The sequence below is a fragment of the Alligator sinensis genome, unplaced genomic scaffold, assembly GCF_000455745.1.
Source record: "Alligator sinensis unplaced genomic scaffold, ASM45574v1 scaffold297_1, whole genome shotgun sequence".
Classification (NCBI taxonomy): Eukaryota; Metazoa; Chordata; order Crocodylia; family Alligatoridae; genus Alligator; species Alligator sinensis.
Window position 1 is genome coordinate 3,270,997 of NW_005841848.1, and position 20,954 is coordinate 3,291,950.

Below are 20,954 nucleotides of genomic sequence, written 5' to 3' on the forward strand. Positions count from 1 at the left end.
GTTTCCATATGTAGGAAGCATACTTCTTAACAGTGTTCATCAACATGGGCAGTCCATATAAGGAACTACAGTTATTATGGTAAGTAATGTATTTGCTTTTTGGACATCTATTCTAAATTTGTCTTCACAGCTGAGGTATGTTATGTGGCTTTCTGATTCCCAAAAGCATTAAGGCTATTTGAAACGCAGCATGAAATTGTCATCAATATGAATGGGGAACAATAGCTGCTTAAGCGTAAGGCAGATGGAGTTGTTTTCCACACTCATAAACTGTAACATTAAAAAGAACATCAGATATTTTAAGACCTGGAAAAGGCCATCTGGCTCAAACTGCCTGCCCTTTCAGCTTTACCTTACTCCTACATTACTGTAACTATTTTTATCTGCTTTTCATTCCATTTTTATGCTTTGCTTCCTTATGTTGTGCTTTTTGTTATTTTTCCATATGATTTGTTTTATCCATGTTTCTTTTAAGATTTGCAGAACTTATTTTGAGGTTTACACTCAGCTATTGTTTGAGTGATAATTTATTTACTGAGTCTGACTAGCATCTGTCCTAACTGGCAGTGAAGGGAATCATGGTGGTAATACTGGCAACAGTGCTACTGGGAGATAAGCAAAGGAATAGCGGGAAGATTGGAAAGCAACTGAAGCAGCTGCATCATGGAAGTACCATGGGGTTAGTACAGGATTTGTAAGTCATTGGTGCTGAGAGATAGAAGGTCTGGACCAGTGAGAATAAGAGATTTGCAAAAGTGCTCTTTGGTGCATTAAAACTTTTCAGTTGCAACTAAAGATCCAGGATGATTTTTGAATACTCTATTGGCTAATCCAGTAATTTGGAGACGTGTGGAATCATACACATTTTTTGCCCAACAAAATGTGGTTTTGTTGTTTAAAGTGTTATACATGCTAATTTTCTACAATATTTTAAATACGTTATTCAAGAGCTAAAATATTTTAATGAAACTTAGAGCCATGACAAAATTAAGCCTTGACATAAGTAGGCACTATTCCCAATGAAATCTATCAGAATTACCACTTGATTACAATTGTCCTTTCACTGTTTCCAAAAAATTCCTGATTACAGTACAATATAATGACAGTAGTTCTCCTTTAATTTTTTTTATAAATAGGTAAGAGGGCCAATGTTGTAGTCTCTACGTGCTGCTATAGTCAATGTATTAAAAGTTGTTATAGATTAATAAATTGTAGTATAGTTAATTGAATACAGGCTATTCCATGGACCACGTTTCATAGCTGAGCAATCATGAAATTAGAAATATTAGATCATGAACATGAAAAGTGGTTGAGAATTTCCAACTAAATTTTTCATCTGCTTAGTCAGTGTTTTGCAGGATCATGTTAATTTCAGCAAAAATCAATATCGTAATGACTCCTCATTCCAATTTATCTAATAACTGGATTTTACGTGCTTTAAAGTCATATGCTATGTCATAAGAAAATAAAATTACATAATGTAACTAATAAAGATAAATGTATTCCAATATATAATTGGGCTTCAGACGAATAGAATAATAATTTCCTGTTTTTATAAGAAAACCAGAATTAAAATGCAATATCAATTGGCTTTGGAAGGACTACAGTGTGGGGACTACTTTTCAATCTAACTAGATTCCAAATTCCAACTGTAAGAAGTATGAAAATTCATGCTTAAAGGAATGAGCTCCATTAATTATTTTTTTTAAATCCCCAGAAAGCAAGTCTTTCTGCAGAATGTTGGAGAATTTATTTGTGTGCATGAATGTTTTTAGGAGTTTTTTGGATGCTCTCTTATGATTTTAGCATTTGAATATCCAAATCTGTTATCTGGTGTTCTATACAACAGAAATCATGCTGAATCTGTGGACCATAACCCATCAGACTTTAGCCCCAGTGTCTATAGTTTATTACATTTTTTTACTTCCTTTTGGTGCTGTGTTTTCCTTTGCTTCAACCATTCATCTGAATCCCAAATTAAATTCTATGGCAGTAGAGATGTTCTTAGTATTCAAATTAATGTCCTTTGCAACTGTTTTCTCACTTATTTTTTTCCTACCAACTCATGGAAAAAGGTGACTATTTGTATGCAATGCCCCCTATCTCAATGATTCTTAACCAGAGTGCCATGGTCATATTAGGGCTCTTTATTAGGATTCTTAAGTGTACAAACACCTACACATGAGTCACAAGATAAACCCAGAAGTTCACCCAAGGAACCTTGTCTGCCGAAGTTTCAAATAAGATTTTATAGTTTCAAAAACCGTTTGACCTGATGTGGTCTTTCTGAGTTTTTTACAACAAAAGAGGTGCTTTATTATTTTTCCATAATCAAACAAGGAGTATAAGCTAAGGGCTGGCATTTGCTGATGGGGACATTGAGTCTAACACAGATGTCTTCAGTCCAAAAAGGTTGAGAACTATTGTTCTAACTAAAGAGTAGTACCTGTCAGTCCCACAGTATCCCCTAGTTATGGAAGCCACATTCATTGGTTGTAAATAAAGTGAACAGGTGACAGAACATTCAAACTGAATGGTTAATGATCTATATTGAATGGGAAGAAGTAGTATCATGGAGGTTGCTGGCCTAGTTTATGAAAGAAAGGGGTTTAGTCATGTTATTCTAAAGTCAATCAGAAGGTAGGGTAGATATGCACCTTTTTAGACTGACTAAATAAGATATATATAGAAAGAGAGCACAAGCTTTTTGTGAACTCAAGTTCACTTCATCAGATGCTGTGAAAGGATGTGGAGAAAGCAGTTTAACAAGGAGAGAGAAATTAGAATACAAAAGACAAGGGAGTGGAAAGAAAGCGGGGAGAGAAGGAAGGGGGACAGTGATAGGAGATAAAAAACAAATGAGCAGTAAACAAAGTGTGCGTGTGTGTTTGGAGGGAGGGGGGAGGGGGTAAAAAAAGATACTCCAGGCAATGAGAGAGGAATCCACATGTGACAGGACTCATGTCCCAGGGGTGCTGTTATCCCCCTTGGTCGATACATGGTTCCTGCTCCCTCTGGCCCCTCGGGGTGCCCTTCCCTGTTATTTCGTCTGCCATGCCTGTATGTTGCTCAAAGGGTTTGAGAGGCTGCCCCAAGGGCTCAGGGTGAGTCCAGGCCACTGCAAACTTGTCATTCAGGCAGTCAGTTGCAGCCCTTCTGGCCCTACTGTTGTCCTAGGACACCAGCCATTTTATGGGCTGTATTCATGGCATTTGTCCACCCCTAGGGTCACACACATGCCTCACAAATGTCACTCCAGATTTTTCACATTGGTTCCTACAGACCCTCTCAGCCCTCTTGACCTGCTGACTACTCTAGCTGCAGACTCCTAAGCTTGGGCTCAGTTGCGCTGGCTTGGCTCCACTGGTTACTCTAGCTGCAGACTCCTAAGTCTGTGCTCACCTGCACTGGCTTGGCTTCTCAATTTCAGCTTCATCATCAGCTGCCACCTGGCCCTTGTTGCCCTTTTGGGGCTCAGGCCCTAGCCACCTTTGGCCCAAGACTGCCTGCATCCACTTCCAAGTTAGGGTTTAGGCTGTCCTTTTAACTTCTGCTTTTCTCTGTCCTGTATCTCAAGCCCCTATCCCTGGCAGGGTCCAACTCTGTTGTGCCCCTCTGGCACCCCTTTGTGTCCTCCTAACCACCCCTAATAGCCACATCCAGTCCTCCAGTTGTAAACTTAAGTACAACAAATGTACAAGCAACCACTTTCAAACTAAAAGCTCTTCCAGTCTAGGTAAAACGCATCTTGCCAGTCCCACTTCTTTTGGAGCTCTCAGATCTCAGGGTGGTTTGTTGCCTGCCAGGGTGTCTCCTGCAGCCCCTCTCTTCCGGGGTTCTGTCCTCTGCAATGCACCAGGCCAATGCCCGCCTTCCTCCAGGCACTGGGTTTACATGTCCCAGAGCCCTGCCCCTTCTGTTCAGGTGGCTCTGCAGTCAAGTACAGGGGTTTCTCCTTTTGCGTATTGGGAACCTTCCTGTCCTGGTTACAGCTTACCCTAGCTGCTTGCAACCTTTATCCTCTGGTTACCTGGAAATCTGCACCACTAGTCCAACATATTTCTGTGCAGCTAGCCTTGACCCAGCTGCCTTCCTATACTGTAAGGCAGCTAGCCTTGACCCTGTGCAGCTAGCCTCTGTGCAGCTAGCCTTGACCCTGCTGTGCCTTCCCTTTTAATTAACAGGGACTTTTGGCTCCCTGTTGCACCACGTTCCTGTTTATACTAAACACAGTTCAGTTCATGGGTGCTTTCTTGTTTGGCAATTTCCCATACAAACTGGGTATCTTTAAAAAAAATAAAAAATTGTGCCTTGGAACAGCAATCCTGAGGTCATCAATGGCATGTTCGGGGAAGTTGAAATGTTCTGCCACAAGCTTTTTTGTCTTTCTGCAGCTGATGCCAGACCACTGCAATCTTATGTGTAGAGATTACCCTGTCTTTCCAATATAGATAGCAGAGGGGCATTGTAAGCAGGTGATGTCATATGTAATGTTGGTACAGTTGCTGGTGAATGAACCTTGGATGTTGTACTCCTTGTTATTAGATTCCTTGTTGGCTCAGTGCTGATCTTGTCTGTACTTACGTTGGGACACAGTAAGCATTTAGGTCCACAGCAGGCATTTGGGTCCACTGGTGCCTAGATGAGGATGGGAGTTTGTTAGTGTGCTGTTTGAGACATGGTTTGAGGTTGGGAAGCTGTCTGTAAGACAGGACAGGTTTGTTCCAAAAGGCTACCTTGAAATGGTCGTTCTTTTCCTAGATGAATTGGAGGTCATTAATGATGTGTCTTAGGTGTTCAAGGGGGCTGTAGGTGACAACTTAGAGGGATTCTTTTGTCCTTCAGTTGTCCGTGTCCAGGGATTGGTTTTGTAGCAGGTTGGAGCAAGGTCTGAGTCTGGCTTTGTTGATTTGAGTGCCTATCGTTTTGGGATTGTATTGTAATTGTAGGAATCCCTGCTTTAGGTCCTTAAAGTGTTCATCCCAGTTGGAGAGGTCAGAGCAGATCTGGCTGTAATGTAGACCTTGGCTGTAGACGGATCTAGTGGAGTGCTTAGGCTGAAAGATAGTGGCATGAGTGTCACTGTGAGTCACTGTGTAGGTTCCTGATACAATGTGGTGATGATTTGGCCACTGCAAACCTTCACTGTAGTGTCTAGGAAATGAATCTGCTGTTACTGCAAAGTTAGTTTGATGGAAAGGTGGAAATGGTCTAAATCATGGTGAAATTTCTCTACAGATTTCTTTCCATGTGTCCATATTATGAAGACGTCATTGACATACATGAGTTATACCAAGGGGATGAGAAGGCAACTGCAGAGGAAATGAATTTCAAGATTTGTCATAAATATGTTGGCATACTAGCGGGCATACTAGTGTGCCCATGGCGGTGCCATCCATTTATAAATTTATAAAGATATTTGATTCTGCATGGTTATCAACCAGTTTTTGGGCTTTATGTACTTAGGAGGCATTGCTCCTTACTTTTTGCACGTAAGTATCTTCCCTGTTCAGTGGATGATTCAAATCTATTTAAATATTTGACATTTAATTTAATTTATTACCCTTCCAGGGATTTTATTTCCAAATAGTAGTGTAACAGACTGCCAATGTGGGCTCACTAGATTGGCTTGAGATACTTACCCTGGGCTAGAAACAGTGCCGGTGAACTCTGAGCAACCCCAAGGGTGGAGCAGGGGAGCCCTGCCCTGTGGAAAAGGAGAAGCCAATCGAAAGAAGGGGTTTTCAGTCCCGTGATTCACATAGAAGGGGGATGGCTGGGGTTTTGGGCCAGCCACCCTGAGCCCTGGTTGGCCAGTTTGCAAGCCAGGGAGGGACTGCCGGAGGGGATAAAAGCAGCAGCCAAACTGGCGTGTGGAAGCTGCTGACAGTGACTCCTGGTAATGGCACAGGAGGCCTAAGAAGAGCTGGGGTGAGCTGACCCAGTGGAGGGAGCAGAGAGACCCCTCTGAAGAGCCTTGAAGGCCCTGGGAGAAGAAGGCAGCGGCAGTCGGCTGTGCCTTCAGCCTGCAGCAGAGAGGGAGCAGCGGCCAGGGCTTGGGGCAGAGACCTGGTGCCCCAAGGCCCCATTGCAGTGTGCTGGATGTGTCGGGCATCCCGGAGGCTAGGGGTGGCAGTTGGCCCCCCACTCGGGGGCGTGTGGCCCCCCACTCCACTGCGGAGAAGAGGCAGTGGCCAGGAGCGCAGGCGGCATCCTTATCCGGAGCAGGGAGTTGGGCCAGTGAGTTGAGGAAACCCCTCGCCTTCCCCGGGGAAGCGGGACAGCAGCAGGCAAGGCATTGGGATCCTGAGGAGCAGCAGAGAGTCAGGACAAGGTTCCCTGGGAGCTCAGGACGCAGGCCAGTGCTCGGAGCGGGATTGGCGAGCCACAAGGCGTGTGGGGTGCCCGGCCAGTCATCTGGAGCAGGGGTTTAGAGCAACGACCCCTGAGAGCTGCCTGTGCTGCTGGCCCTCTGCCACTGACTGCCCCAGAGGGGACTCAGTCCTGTCCCTTATTCTGCCGCTGATTGTCATCGGATGGAGTCCCTGAGCTTTGTGCTTGGGTCATGCCGATTGTTGCAGGAGCCTACTCTGTTGCTTGTTGCTTGCCTTTTTGGTTGCCAGCGAGGGTCACCCTTCACCCTCTTTGAGGGGTTGGGGTTTGATACAATTTGATTGCTGCAGACCAGAAGAGCTTAATCTGTTGCAGTCTGTCACTTATTGGGAAGCCTGTTGGAGCTGCAGGGAGTGAGCACCTTGCTTCCTTGTGGTAGCATCTCAGCAGTGGCTGAAAGCTGCCAGTTACCCTACCTGTGGTTCTTGAGTCAAGGGTTGACTAATGGTTTGTTTTGCGATTCTGGTTATGCCATTTAAGTTCACTTGTAAATAACCTTTCCTACTGTTCTTGTTTTGTAAATAAAGTGTAAATAGTTAAATCAGTTAAGTGTTGGACCTTCTTGGGACCACGGGCTGCTCTGTGGGGAGCAGGGGCTGGCTGTAAAGTAAATTGGTGCTGCCCGGAAGCCCTGCCCCACTCTCACCATACCATCCCTGATACTGGGCAGGGGTGGCAACTATTGGGCTGCCACCCAGGTTACAGTAGGGTATAGTCTTATGTAATAATCTTGTTTTCAAATGTTTAAATCAGACTTTTAGAATTACTTTGGTTTTGGTAGAATGCATGTTAGTCAGTATTCATTTGTAAATTGAATTATATTTTAAGGTTTATTTTGCATTTGGTGCTCACAAAAGTTTAAGTTTTTAATGAAGCATGAAAGCACATTTTATTTTTAAATTTCTAAATATTTACAGATTGAATGATCTCCTTTTAAAGAAGGCAGACTACCTACACATTGAGTTATTCTCTGTTCCTTTGGTCACCCAGCCTCATGGGTTCCTGCAGGAAGGTAGAGTCTATGCTAAGAAGAGGTCAATTTATTGAAAGAAATGTAGTCTTCTGTTTCTTTTATGAAACTACCATCATTTTATGCATGTACTGTGTAACAGATTGAACAGAGAAAAGACACGTAGTGGATTTAAGCCTGTTTCTTCCGAAAGAATTAACGTCTATGTACATTAATGCAGACATTAGTATACGCTTTAATATACCACAGATAGTAAATATGAGGCGGAAAAATCTGTCTCCAAGATGATTTTAAAAGCAAAATCTAACTTCTAGGTGTGGTAGGCAAACTAATATTTGCTGACTTTAGATTGAAGCAGTTGAAATGGTTTGACTCACTATTCACTCATATATCTACATTATTGCAAAAATCCACACCAATTTCAAATCAACTCAAAGATTCAGAAAAGTTAGTTAGGGTCAAGGATAATGGAGATCAAACTGCTTTTGACATGGCACATTCATTGCTCAGAACAATGAGGTAGTAATTTAAGCTCTAATTCTAGTTCCTAATATATTTTCCTATTATTTTTTGGTGTTTCATGGCTATATTAAGCATAGCTGCATTTACATTGTCTGACATTCAGAAGAAACAGAGGTAAAAATGTGAATTGGGAAAAATCTATTGTACTTTTGTTCATATTATAATAAATGTTCATAAAGGCAGCTTATTTATTTATATTTTATACATAGAAAATAATTGTGGAAGTAATTTATTGTGGTCAAGTTTCCCTATTGCACATCTAAGGCAGGATTATAAAACAGAGGTTGGCTAGACTGATAGAAAATGTTTTGCTTCAGGCACTAAGAACATGTACTATAAAATATTAAAATAGTCTCACAAATAATGTACTTACTGCAAATTGAGCACACAATTCTCTGTTTATTAATACACAATTGTGTACCTTTTAATATCAAAAGTTATTGATAATTTTTTACTAGTTTGCTAAGAAAATTATGCTTCTTTATCTCCCTGAAAACAAAGACACAAAGAAATAGTTCATGACTTGGAATAAGAATTTACATAATTATATACATATACCCAAAATACGCTGTAGACTTCTCAGTCCATGACAGCAATTCTGCTGGTATCACAGCTTTGAATTTGCAGCTTACAGGCAGCTTACAAAACTCTGCTATAAGAATATGTGTAATATTAAGCATGTGAGCAGTCCTAGAGACACATAAGGGTATCCTGATAGATTTTCTTAATTAAATGTTTTCAATTTTATGTTTTCCATGAAAACAAGACTTTGACTTAATTACACTTTTTTACAGCTAGCATGTAAAGGCAGTTCCATTTGAGCTATTTCTTGGTTTTATTTGGTTGTTCTGACAAGGACTCATCATTCGCTGGGTAGTTGTGAGCAAAGGCTGACATTTTCACAACAGAAGCTTGCACACTGGTCTGTTTATCTGAAAACATAATTCATATTTGTGATCATTTGAAAGTCTCTGTAGGTTTCTTTTTTGAAGATCAATCCATTTCTTTCCATGGAAGATTGGAAAGTGGGGTTTTTTTGTATCACACTCTGAGAATGTTGCAGCTAAGTAGGTGGAAGTGCATTAGGGTTTTTTTTGTAATATTATTTAAGTCTTCACTCACCAAAAATATTGTTTTTAAAAGACATTGCCTGAAGTGTATAGAGAATCACATTTCTATTTTCAAAAAAGTCATGGTTATAGAAACATAATCTTTAGCTTTATAACATATAGGTTTTCTATACTTTCCATATAATACTATAGGACTAATCACTTAGTGTGAGGTCAAATACCATTAATTACTAGCTGTCCTTTTTTGCAATTTAGATATGAAAGGGTTTTGGATTTTTTCAGAAGTCATTTTTGTTATGCATTGATTGGTGATGTCTGTGGGCACATCTACATGAGCTATTAATGTGCTTTAAGCTTACTGTGCAGTAAAATAAGGTGCAGTAAGCTTTCCCTGGGAGCACATCTACACATTCACCCAACAGGAACAGTTCAGTGTAGGCCTACTCCTGCCCTACTCTGCCACCCTATAGCAGCCAGGAGGAGCTCCAGGCTCCTTCAGGTGTCTGTTCCTGGCTGGCAGGGTATACCAGAATCAAGCCTGGGCTTAAGGGCGGGGGGGAAGCTGTCCTGCCTCTGGGGCAGCTGCCTCCCAGCTCCACACCCGACTGACAGATCAGAGCATGGGGCTGGGAGGCAGGCAGCTACCTGGGAGAGGGAACAGTTCCCCCACCTCCTGCTGCCTGGGCTGACTGGGAGCAATTTGCTTCTTGGCAGCTATCTACACATGCACTACTGTGCAGTAAATCTGCTATCTGTATCTACAGGTACTTGTCAACCATTCAGTAGACTAATTTACTGCACAGTGACTGCATGTACATGAGACACTGACTGCGCAGTAGTGTCACATGGCAAAAACCGTGATGTGATACTACTGCGCAATAATTTTAGACTACTGTGCAGTAGCGTCACAAAAAAGGCATTCACCAGCACTACAGTCCAATAATTCGGGTTACTACACATTTATTTAGTACTTGTTTTTACAGGTACTAAATAAATGTGCAATAATGTCTCGTATAGGTGTGGCCAGTAAATGCTGTGCACTTATTAATGGTGATGCTTTACTGTGCAGTAAACTAATCTATTGTGCAGTAAAGCATCTCATGTAGACACACCCTATGAACAGTTCCTTCAGAATCCTGGGTTACTTTTATTCGTAAATAGAATTTAATCTGATGCATTTAATTTATTCCTTTAAATACCATTTTATAGAATGGTGATTCCCAGCTCAGGAGTACCACAGGAGTAGCCAAGTAAAACTGCCCCACACACTTCTGCTGCATTAGGGTTATGATCAGCCTAAAGAAGGCAAGAGCTGGCTCAGGAGGCAGGAGTCCTTCCTGGTCCAGCCCCTCCAATCCTCCTCCTGAAAACAGAAGTGCACCTTCCAGTTCCACCCATGTGCCTGTTTCTGAGAGGGGCCTAAGTGGGTTAGATCAGGAAGGGCTGCACATCACAAGGCAACACCTGCCTGCTTTAAGTTGATCAGAGAGCCTTAATGCAGCAGGAGCATGTGCACGTCACAGCCTTTCCCAGGCTAGCCTTTCAGCAGGCATGGGGTAGTTCTCCCTGGATGCAGCAACATCCAATTGAGAGGCACTGAGGTAAGTTGAAGAAGCACCAACATTTAAAAAAAGTGGTAGAGGAGTGCTTTGACCCTGAAAAGGTTGAGTACACCGCTGTAGTGTAAGAGAACAAAGAATTACTCAGTGTAAAAAAGCCAAAAATAAACCCTAAATAAAATCAGTTTCTAAGACAGCATGTATAAAACCATGGCATATATAGGTTAGTATCAAATTGTTGTAACTGGGTTTCTAAAGGATCTGGGTAATTTTAAAATAAAAATATTTTCATATAGAGGCCAAATGAAAACAATCACATTTCTTGCTTCAGACCACCAGCTAGATACAAGAATCAAGAAGAACTTCCCACTCCTAGTATATAAAGTATTGCACCAATCACACTGTGGCATTTTATGGCTTCTTTTGAAACATCTGACCAGATTCTGCCTGTGGAATGCCACTTGACTCAAGGTACCCCAGAGTTCCTATATCCAAAGGAAGCACAGAAACATCCCCCTCATGGATCATTCAAACTAGGTTAACAAGATGAAACTTCCTGAGTGTGGAAATTTTGTTTTGTTTGTTTGTAAACACACAGGACGCCATAAAGTAATATTTGATAGTTGCGTAAGAATCTTAGTGTCAAACATGCATTCATGCTGCTTTGAAGTAGAAGTGATTAAGTTATATTTTTGCATTATTTTTACAAAGAGGAATTTGAATCCCTGGGCGTGATGGTGGTTGCTCTGCTAATCAATCTCTTCTCAAACATTAGGGGAATAAGGCTTATAATGTTCATGCCAGTTTTACAGATGGATAAATGAAGCTAAGAGTAATTAAGAGGCTTGGCCAGGGACCCGAAGAAAATCTGTCTTGGTCCTAACATCAATATCATACGTTTTTAGGGTGCAGGATGGTTATCAGAGGTGCTCTTTTTACTATCTTCAGGAGACCAGTTTGTTTTGCATGCCTTTTGGACTGGACCGGAATTTGACAATGTTGATCGGATTTTATATATTTCCAATGGGAGCTGGGGCTTTCATAGTTGGCGTCCATTTAGATATGGTATATTCAACTAGAGAGCTAGATACGGTAGCTAGAGAGCTAGATTTAGATATGGTATATTCAGCTAGAGAGCAAGTGTCAGTCACACTGTTTGAGAGCATTTAACAATATTAAAAAGCCAAACTTAAAAAAGTATTGGGAATGAATAGATAAAAAGGAAGGGAAGTGATGCACATAAAGCAAGTAGGCAGTTACCTGTCTTCCCCCATCCTTCTAATATGATAGCTGTGATATATACCAAGTGTTTAATCAATCCATTTGTACCATGAAACAGCCAGAAAACAGGGAGGGAGATTGTGACCCCAGAACTGACCAGACTTCTAAGACCTGTAGACATTAACAGTCCAGAAAAGAACCTTGTAAGTCTTGTTGAAAACCCTTTAATATAAGTTATCATTGGCCTGCTGATTTAAAAATATCCAGGTTTAGTGGCTGCTGTTTAACATCCTCCTGAAATACTGTTGAAACAAATTGTGTATCATCATCCTTTACATTTATAATCTGGCCTTTTCCCAATCGGAGAACAGAAATATGTAGTGAAAACGTCTGTGGGTTTTTTCATCAACAGTTCTACTATTTCCATTTAGTAATCTGTTGTGATTGGGGTTTTTGGGGACTGTAGTGAAATGTTCTAAGGAAGTTCCCAATTTTTATTCTCCCCCCTACCCTCTATTTAAATTTTTGCCTGAAATGATTTGGCTCAGATTTATTGAAACTGGTCCTTTAAAATAAGTGCATAAGTGTGTCCATATGTGTCTGCATGTGTGTGCATATTCATGTTCTTGGTTTGAGTTTTTTTTCCATTTGCACTTGACAAATGAGATCAAGTCATGAACTCTTGCACATAAAATACTACTGATTTTTAATTAGTTTTTATCTTTCAGTATTCTTCCAGCTTCTCTGAAGCAGTGTACAATAAATAACGTTTTTTTGATGCACTAACATTCCTGTTAATATCTACCTACCATTACCAGTGTGGATCCTTGCCCATTGACTTTGAAAGTCTAACCAGCTTCAAAATGGCATTTTGTGTGTTGTCTCTGAGAAGATAGCAAACCATTTTTTTTCTGCCTTAACAGACCATTCTTTTTCAATACAGAATCCCAGACAAGGGTCATTTTTCTTCCCAAGGTGATTGTAGATTTCCTGTGGTTGCACTTAATGGTTGGGCTGAGAAGCCTTCCACAGAAGTGCTCCATTCCTTTCCATTCAACTAGCTGTATCTTTGGAGATATGGTCCCCCAACATTCTCCTGTTGCAAACAAGTTCTGTGAGTAAATACTTTTATTACTGATTAAGGGAAAAATATGCTGCTAGATTGAAAAGGACATATATTCTTGGGGCTTGTAGACATGTTTTTTAAAATCTAATTCAAGGTCTTATATAGTAATTGGAGTTCTTTTTTTTGCCTTTATATCCTGAAATAGATGCTGTAAACATGTATACAATATATATTAGCATCTTAGCTGTGTTAGTTCAACTATATACCAGTGTTTGTTTGAAATGAACCTACCAGAAAGTAAATTCTTAAGCCTCATGATTAAAACACACTATTTCTCAATGTAGTAACATTTACCCGACTGAAAGAAATAGGGTATTACACTTGTACGGAAAAAAATGCATAAAAAAATCTGTTCAGACTTATGGTTGGGGAATGTCACTTCTAATATACTAAAAGCAGCTGCTGCTATCACTTCTGTGGTTGGTACCATGTTCTAGAATGATGTTTGCTGTCAAATGTCGGGATAAGGAAAATCCGCTCCAGACCCTATTAGTTGCCACTTTGAAAAAGTCATGAGTGGCTTTAATGTATTGGGTTTCTAAAACAAGAAAGATGTCATGTAACATTCACATTCTTCATTGAGAAAATGAAATGTAACTAGGTATTGTTTTATGTTTACAATGGGATACAATAAATATGCTAACTGAAATGAGCAAGTAGATAATATGATAATTTATATTTAAATATAAATCATTCTTATGAAAATTTTGCCAAAGTGATCTTGAACTGTGCACTTGCAGGCCATATAATATAGACTTATTCTAAAACACACACTGTTTCCAGTCCATAGTTTGCTGTGTGTGACATTCACTTCTTTTTCTTTTACCTTGACAATCTGGAGGTTATGCATTTCCAAGTACTGTCTGAATTGCTCACCGTGCATGAAAGAATTCAGTAATATAATCTCACGGAACTCAGAAAAGTCATGAACTGGAACCACTTAGGGCATGTTACATAAAATCCTTGTGTAAATATGAAGTAAGGGAGAGACAGCAACTGTATAATTGTTTCTGCTGAATTTCTGTTATAAGCCTGATTGAGCCTGCTTCTCTAAAACCCCAAAACAAATGAATCTTGGCCTGAAAAATGGGAAGATTACATCTAGAGCTGAGGTTATATCTGGAGCTAAATTGAATATGAGATTCCTGAAATAAGACACCCTAAGTAGAGGTGTTTCTTAGAATCTAAAGTTGCCAGAAATGTTATTTGTCATTTTTTACTGAAAAGAAGAAGGAATGAGAGTAAACAGGCAAGCAGAAAGACAAGTAGTTAGAAATAAATCAATCTTGGTTTACTGAATTTACCTAAACAAGATCTAATGGTTAGGACCAAAGATTAGAGTTGATTACATTTTTAATGCTGCATACCAGTATCGATGTTGCATACCATTGTCGCTCCATCGACGTCCTAGTTCTGTAGGACTGGTTCTGTATTGCTGGAATACTAAATTATTGTTTCTGATTTTAAAAAGGCATTAAGTAGTGCTGGAGGCTAGGTCTTCAGTTAAGCAAGGAAAGTTTAGTCCTTTGCCTAGTGGAAAAAACCTTTTAATATGAATTGAAGTTAATCACTTGATCCCTCTTCAAATTTAGATGCATTATAAAAAAAGTGGAATTCATCATAGTTACAAAGTTCCTCTTACTTTTTTTGCCAGATGTTATTTTGAACATAGAAAGTGCGAGACTTTGGGGCATCTTTACACGTGCTCCAGAGTGGGGGCATGTTAATTAGAGTGGCTTCCACGAGGCCACTCACAAGAGACGCCAATGGCATCTTGTGTGTTCAGTGTCCCACACTTCAAAATGGTGATGGGGGTGCTTTAACTAAAGCCCATTCAATGCCCCACTGCCATTTTAAAATGGCCCCTACTGCCATTTTGAAATGCAGGGACACTGAATACATGTGACACTGAGGCTGCTGGAGTGCGTTAATTAGAGTGCTCCAGCAGAGTCAATGAATCTAATTAGAATGCATAGGACCAGGCATCTCACTCATGTATAGCTGCCCTTTAATTTTATCAGATTCATTCATTTACAAGGGACAATCTTCTTTGAAGTTGGTTACAAGTGATTTTTTTCTAGAGAAAATGCATGAATAAAATAGCACTATTCTCCATCTTTGTATTAGCTGCCGATGTTTCTCACCCGCTTCCCTGCATCCTCTCCTAGCCCCAGAATTCTCTATTGAAGACTATTTGGTGTTCTTTTCCTGTGGACTTGCTATAGGTCTACACCAGCATACTGGGCTGCAGTATACATATACCCCAGTAGGGTAAATTAGTTGACTTTGAGCTCTGTGCTGCTTCTTTTTTAAGAGCTAGCATGGGTATATCTAAACTGCACTGAAGTTTACAGCATAGACATGACCATAGGCAGTTCGTAGGAAACACTTGAGTTCAAGGGGAGAATGTAGAAGATAGTTTAGATAGTTGCATGGGATTGTGGGGGGGAAAGAGGAGGGGAGGATAATAGTGAAGCTGGTTAGAGGTGACCATCAGGGTTGGGAGGGGGTTGAGGAGGGAGAATAACTTTGGAAGGGGTGGTGGAAAATGGAAGCATGTGGGGCAGTGAATGGTGACCTCATTTTGTTTGGTAACTTCCAGGTTTCCAAAGCAGAAGAAGGGAGGGTGGTTAGTTTGAACACTGAAGAGACTTGGGCTTCCATGGGCATGGTTTTGGAGTGAGAATCCCCATCAGTTTACATGCAGGGGTATGCCAGATTTCTAGAACCACAGCCAATTCTGTAGAAGCCTTGACATTGTTAGCAAGTTGAGTCTTAGCAGCGATGAACCTCTTTAGAGGTTCCTGTCCGATACACTTACTTGCTATCACTGTAAACATCCTAATGTTGCTTTCCTCTTGTTGAGTCACAGGGTGGGAATGAGGGATGCACCTGAATGACTGTTTCTCCCTATCTTCTTTCTCTCTCCATTCTGCACATCCTATAAGGTCACTATGAAGTTTGTCCTCTCTTGGGTCCCTTTTAAAAATCTGCTATTTATTTTTTGCAAGAACAGGCCTTTATTCCTACAGTGTGTTTGAATGCAGCAGAAATTCAGGCAGAGCACATTGCTTACACATTTGAGTATTTCCCTGTCTTCCTGAGATCTATATTAGAGTTATTTTTAGAAAAGATAGGAAACTAATAGCAAAAACCTTTGCTTTTAATCTGAAGTGTCAGGCCCATAAGTTGCATTTAATCATATGCTATTATACATGAGCTTTTGAATTAAATGTAATCATTTGAAAGCTGGGATTTGGAAGTAAAAATGTCAATACTTCTTTATAAAAATGTTGATTCTCACTCACATAACAGCTAACATTTTAATGTTGCACCAGTAAACTTAGAACAACGTAGTAACTTCCTAAGGAGGGGAAGTGTTACCAGAGGCACCGGACAGATGTTACATTCATTGTACAGTGTTCTGAACCAGGCCATTGCATGATAAAAAGATGGCAAACAGGCCACAAAAATTAAATGTGGAACTTCTCTGTAGCATTTACTTTTGAATGTAGAACATATTAAATTCATGCTATGCAGCCCAGACTGGACTGCACAGCTTGCCTTTAAACTTGCCAGTGCTGAGGGAACCCATCATCTCCCCATGAGTATGGACCTGTACAGCCCATCATCAAGCTTGTATAGATTTGCTAGTGCATGGGAAATCCACTGGTGTTCCCAGTGCCTGGCTGTCCAACTCAGTTTTAGAGGCCTGAGTGTATGATGGGATCTGAGGAATGTGAGGATTTTTTTCCCAGATCCCAAAAATTGTATGTCCTGTTATGACAGATCTTGAAAGTCTAGCATGGCCAGATGGATATTTTACTACCACTTGGCTAAATACATGAAAAGTGTCACTTTGTTTAAACAGTTATAGAATGAACTCAAACAGCATAAATTAGGCACTTATTTCCACAAGCTCAGTGGTAATTGTTAATTTTAGGTTCTGCCCTGTGTGAAGGACTTGTCTACAACTCCTTTTCCTCATTTTCTGATAGAAAAAAAATCTATATCTATATCAGATTTAAATGCTTGTATTTACCCTGATGGGTGTGTTTTTTTCTGTTTTTATTACACAGGCTATGTTATATCTCAAATAATATTTTTTTTGTAAAATGCATTATTAGACATATTGTATATTGTCCATATGCTGAATGAATGCATATAGTATTTTTTTTTTTATCCAATTCAACCAAATCAGTTTGAGGTCTTTTATGAGCAAGGCATAAAAGTTGCTATATAAAGCCTAGATTCTTTAAGCACTACATCAGTAGTTTGTTGGTAACAGCAAAATTTCTGATGGTGCATTTCTGCTACTGGTAGTTGAATTTCCACTTTCTCAAAAAGTTAATTCTTCAGGCCAGAAATACAATTTCACAGATTTTTGGGGGCCACAGATCCCAGCTTTAGGATTGCTGATCTCAGGGACAAGTCCTGAAGTCATCTTGGTTATGAAACATTTGTATTGCTAACAATGGAAATATAAAGAAGTATGAGTAGGAGAGCATGGCACTATTTAATGATACTTAATTTTTTTATAGGAATGCTTACAGTCAATATTAAAGTGCTTTCCAGTGGAAACTAGGTTCAGTGTCCTCTTTCAGAGATGAAGAATGTGGTCTGTGGAATGGTGTAATAGTGATTTCTTCAAGGTTTTATGGGTGGTTGGTGGCAAAGCCATTTTCTATAATAAATTATATTTCTTGCTATAACGAGATGTGTAAAATATTTTGTATTCAAATAGTTATCAATAATCAGTCTATATTCAGTATGTTAAGTGTGATTTCATATGATATTCCTGTAAGGTACAGAATGATTGGCATCTGTATTACTACAAACTAACCTACATTTTAAAATATAATAATTAACATGATTCATTATGAACAGCTGTATTTATTCAGCTGAAACAAAAATAATTTCTCATTTCAGTGCTCACCATTAGGTATGCATTTGGTGTGCTGCTTCTTAACCATTGTGTCGAGTTACTGTTACTTGAAACAAATGAGTGTCTTACTACAGAGTTATATCAGTAACAGGTTTTAAATGTAGCTAGATTCCAAAGACGAACATACAAGATACATGAACAAGTTCTCGCTGACCTATACAGTACCTGCTTTATAGTAGGTTATATTTCTGCTACTATATTTTGATAAATAGCTTGGCTCTAAAAGCTCTGTCCAAAGTGCTGAAATCTTGCATGATGTATGAGCAAGTCTAGCTGATAAATTCTAATGTCAACCTGTGTGTGATAGTGATTCATCAGGTTTGTAAAATTGGTGTTCAGTGAAACATATTGAATTTATATAGATCCAAGTTGGGGGTAATTTAGAATTAGTACAGAAATGTTCTTTCCATTTTAAAGATATTTAAAAATATTTATGTATTTTCAGAAACAGCTAAGAATTAATATCATGTTAAGATGGCATTCTCTGATTTAAGTTATTCATTAGTAATAGATAAAATGAGATGACTGTTCTGTACTAGAAATGTTTTTAAGTGAATGCTATTTTGACAGGATGCAACAAACATATCACAAATTGACACAAAAACAATTAAAAGGAAAGTATTATAACTTTTTAGCTTCTGGATTACAAAAATGCTGCCAGTGATTAAGAACATAAGAAGTACCATACTGGTTCAGACCAACAGTCCATCTAGCCCAGTATCCTGTCTCCGATGCTCTGAGGGAGAGCAATGAGCTGGGTACCCAAGTGCAGGTGAGCTGGACCTGATAATCTGGAAAGTCCCTTCAAACCCCTAAAATCTATGGAGTCTTTGAAACCTCTAGAGTGACCCATCTCCTATCCAGTACTCTTCCTGGTATTCCCTGCTATTCGTTTAGAGATGCCAGGGGAAACATCTCCAACTATTATGTTCAGTAGCCATTGATAGATCTATCATCCATGAATTTATACAGTCCTTTTTTTACCCTGGTTATGCTGTTTGCCTTTACCACCTCCTATGGCAATGAATTCCACAAGTTAACTATGTGTTGCACAAAAAAGTACTTTCTCTTGTTAGTTTTAAACCCGTCACCTACTGATTTCAGCAGGTAACTGTATCTAGTATTCTGAGACTTCGTGAACAATCATTCTCATGCATAGGGCCTGGTTTAAATTACAATTTTGCATTTTTTGTGAAAATCACAAAATTGAGTGATTTTCACAAAAAAACCCTAAAATGCAATTTGCAATGAAATGCCATGATATGGCCGCTTGCTGGGGAGTTCCCCAGCAAGTGGCCATATCATAGCGTTTTGTTGTAACAAGAGGGCTGCTGCAGTCTAGGAAAGCATTCTCCAGCCAGCAGCAAAAGTCTAGCAGCCCAGGGGAGGGGAGAAGGAATCACAAAAGGAACAGGGCAAGGAGAGAGCTTGAGGATGGGTAGAAGAGGGACTGTTTACTCAAGGCAGGAAAACTGGGGCATGAGGGTTGGGAGCACCTGGGGGCTGCTTGGGCAGATGGCTCTGGTGCCACATAGGGGAGGGGCTGTTTGCTCCTCCTGGTGGGAAAACTGGGGCACCAGAGATTGCGTGCGGGGGAGAGAACCCACATGCAGAGGAGCAAACTGCCTCTCCCCTACATGCTGCTAGAGCCATCTGCCAAGGCATCTCCCAGGTGCCCTCAACCTCCCACACTCCAGTTTTCCCACCCCTTCGCTACCCAGTATCAGGGCTTTAGCCCTAAGGCAGCTAGCAGCTTCTAAGCTCAGACTCACTGCCAATTGGCTGGGAGCCCAACAGAGCAGAGTGGCATTTTTTAAAAGGGAATGTCCTTCCTACCTGTCAGAAACAACACAGAACAGATGGTCCACTACTGCTGGTCCTGCCTCTTTCAGTGAGGTTGGGGGGGAAAGGAGTGGGGCGCTTTTCAGCAGCAATCAGAGGCCTTAGAAGCAAGGCCTCAGCTTCTGCAATTAAACCTGTCCCTTAACCTCCCCTCTCAGCCAGTCAGGGGGCAAGGTTGGGGAGTGCGCACCATGATCTGGGTGTGAAAATGGCAGCCCTCACCACAATTGGGCTATGATGTTAGCAAGCTGGGCCCATGATTTAAACCAGGCCCTACCTATTCACTTGGTCCACATCCTTCCTGGTTTCATAGACCTCTATCTTAACTAGCCTTTTTAGTGTCTCCTGGCATGGCAACTGCTACATGCCTCTGATCATTCTGGTTACCCTTCTCTGTACCTTTTCTAATTCCATTACATCCTTTTTGAGATGTGGGGACCAGAACTGTCCACAGTATTCAAGATCTAGAGATAAAATTATTGTACATGAGTTCTTGAGGATTAAATCAATTTTATTGTGAGGTTTTAATATTAAAATATATTAAAACACTAATTTTTAGTGTATTATGTAAGATCTCTACACATTCTTATATTCATTTTTGTTATTCAGTTGTTCAGTGGTAGCTCTATTTTTTTCTGCTAAGTTCCCTGCCACTTTTGGAGTAAGTAGCAGTTTTCCTGTTTGTTTCTTTATGTCATTCTTGAACTACAAGTCAGCACTCCTTTACATGTCATTCCTAGTGGACTTTTGTGCTGAGACAGTCAATATCAGATATATTTGATCTTCATAGAATTTAAATTTAGAAACAATACACGGGTTGTTTCTGGCAATGTTTACTGCTGTTTCAAAGCCATACTCCCAACAAACAAAATAAGAATTTTGCCATGGAACCCAATTTGAGTGGAATTAGCAAATTATTTCATATTCAGTCCAACTAATGTAGCCTACCTTATCCAGTTATTTGCATGTAATATCTTCAAAGCTGAAGACATTAATATACCAATTGTTGATTATTGTCATCTCTGGAAAGAAGTGTGGAGGCCCACAAAGAGATGAGATATGTGATCAAGGCTGTTAACACAGACTGATTATTCTGTGTAACAGGCAACCTAATATTTAGACATTATTAATGGTTACATTAGGCTTTTTATTGCAGCTAAGATATTGGATGTATAAGACCTGAGTCTAATAATTATGTCCAGTTTTCAGGCTCCAGGTAAAAAGAGAAATCTGAGTGGGTAGTAATATATCTCATTGTACGTTTCCTTATCAGGCTTGAGTTGTTTGGGTTTTTCCCCTTCTTAAT

At 40.1% G+C, this 20,954-nt stretch overlaps 1 protein-coding gene across 2 annotated transcripts in view; it reads left to right on the top strand.

Moving 5' to 3' along the window:
• Nucleotides 1-20,954, top strand: part of IMMP2L (inner mitochondrial membrane peptidase subunit 2) — a 946,737-nt gene that overhangs the window by 407,011 nt on the left and 518,772 nt on the right. The window lies entirely within an intron of this gene.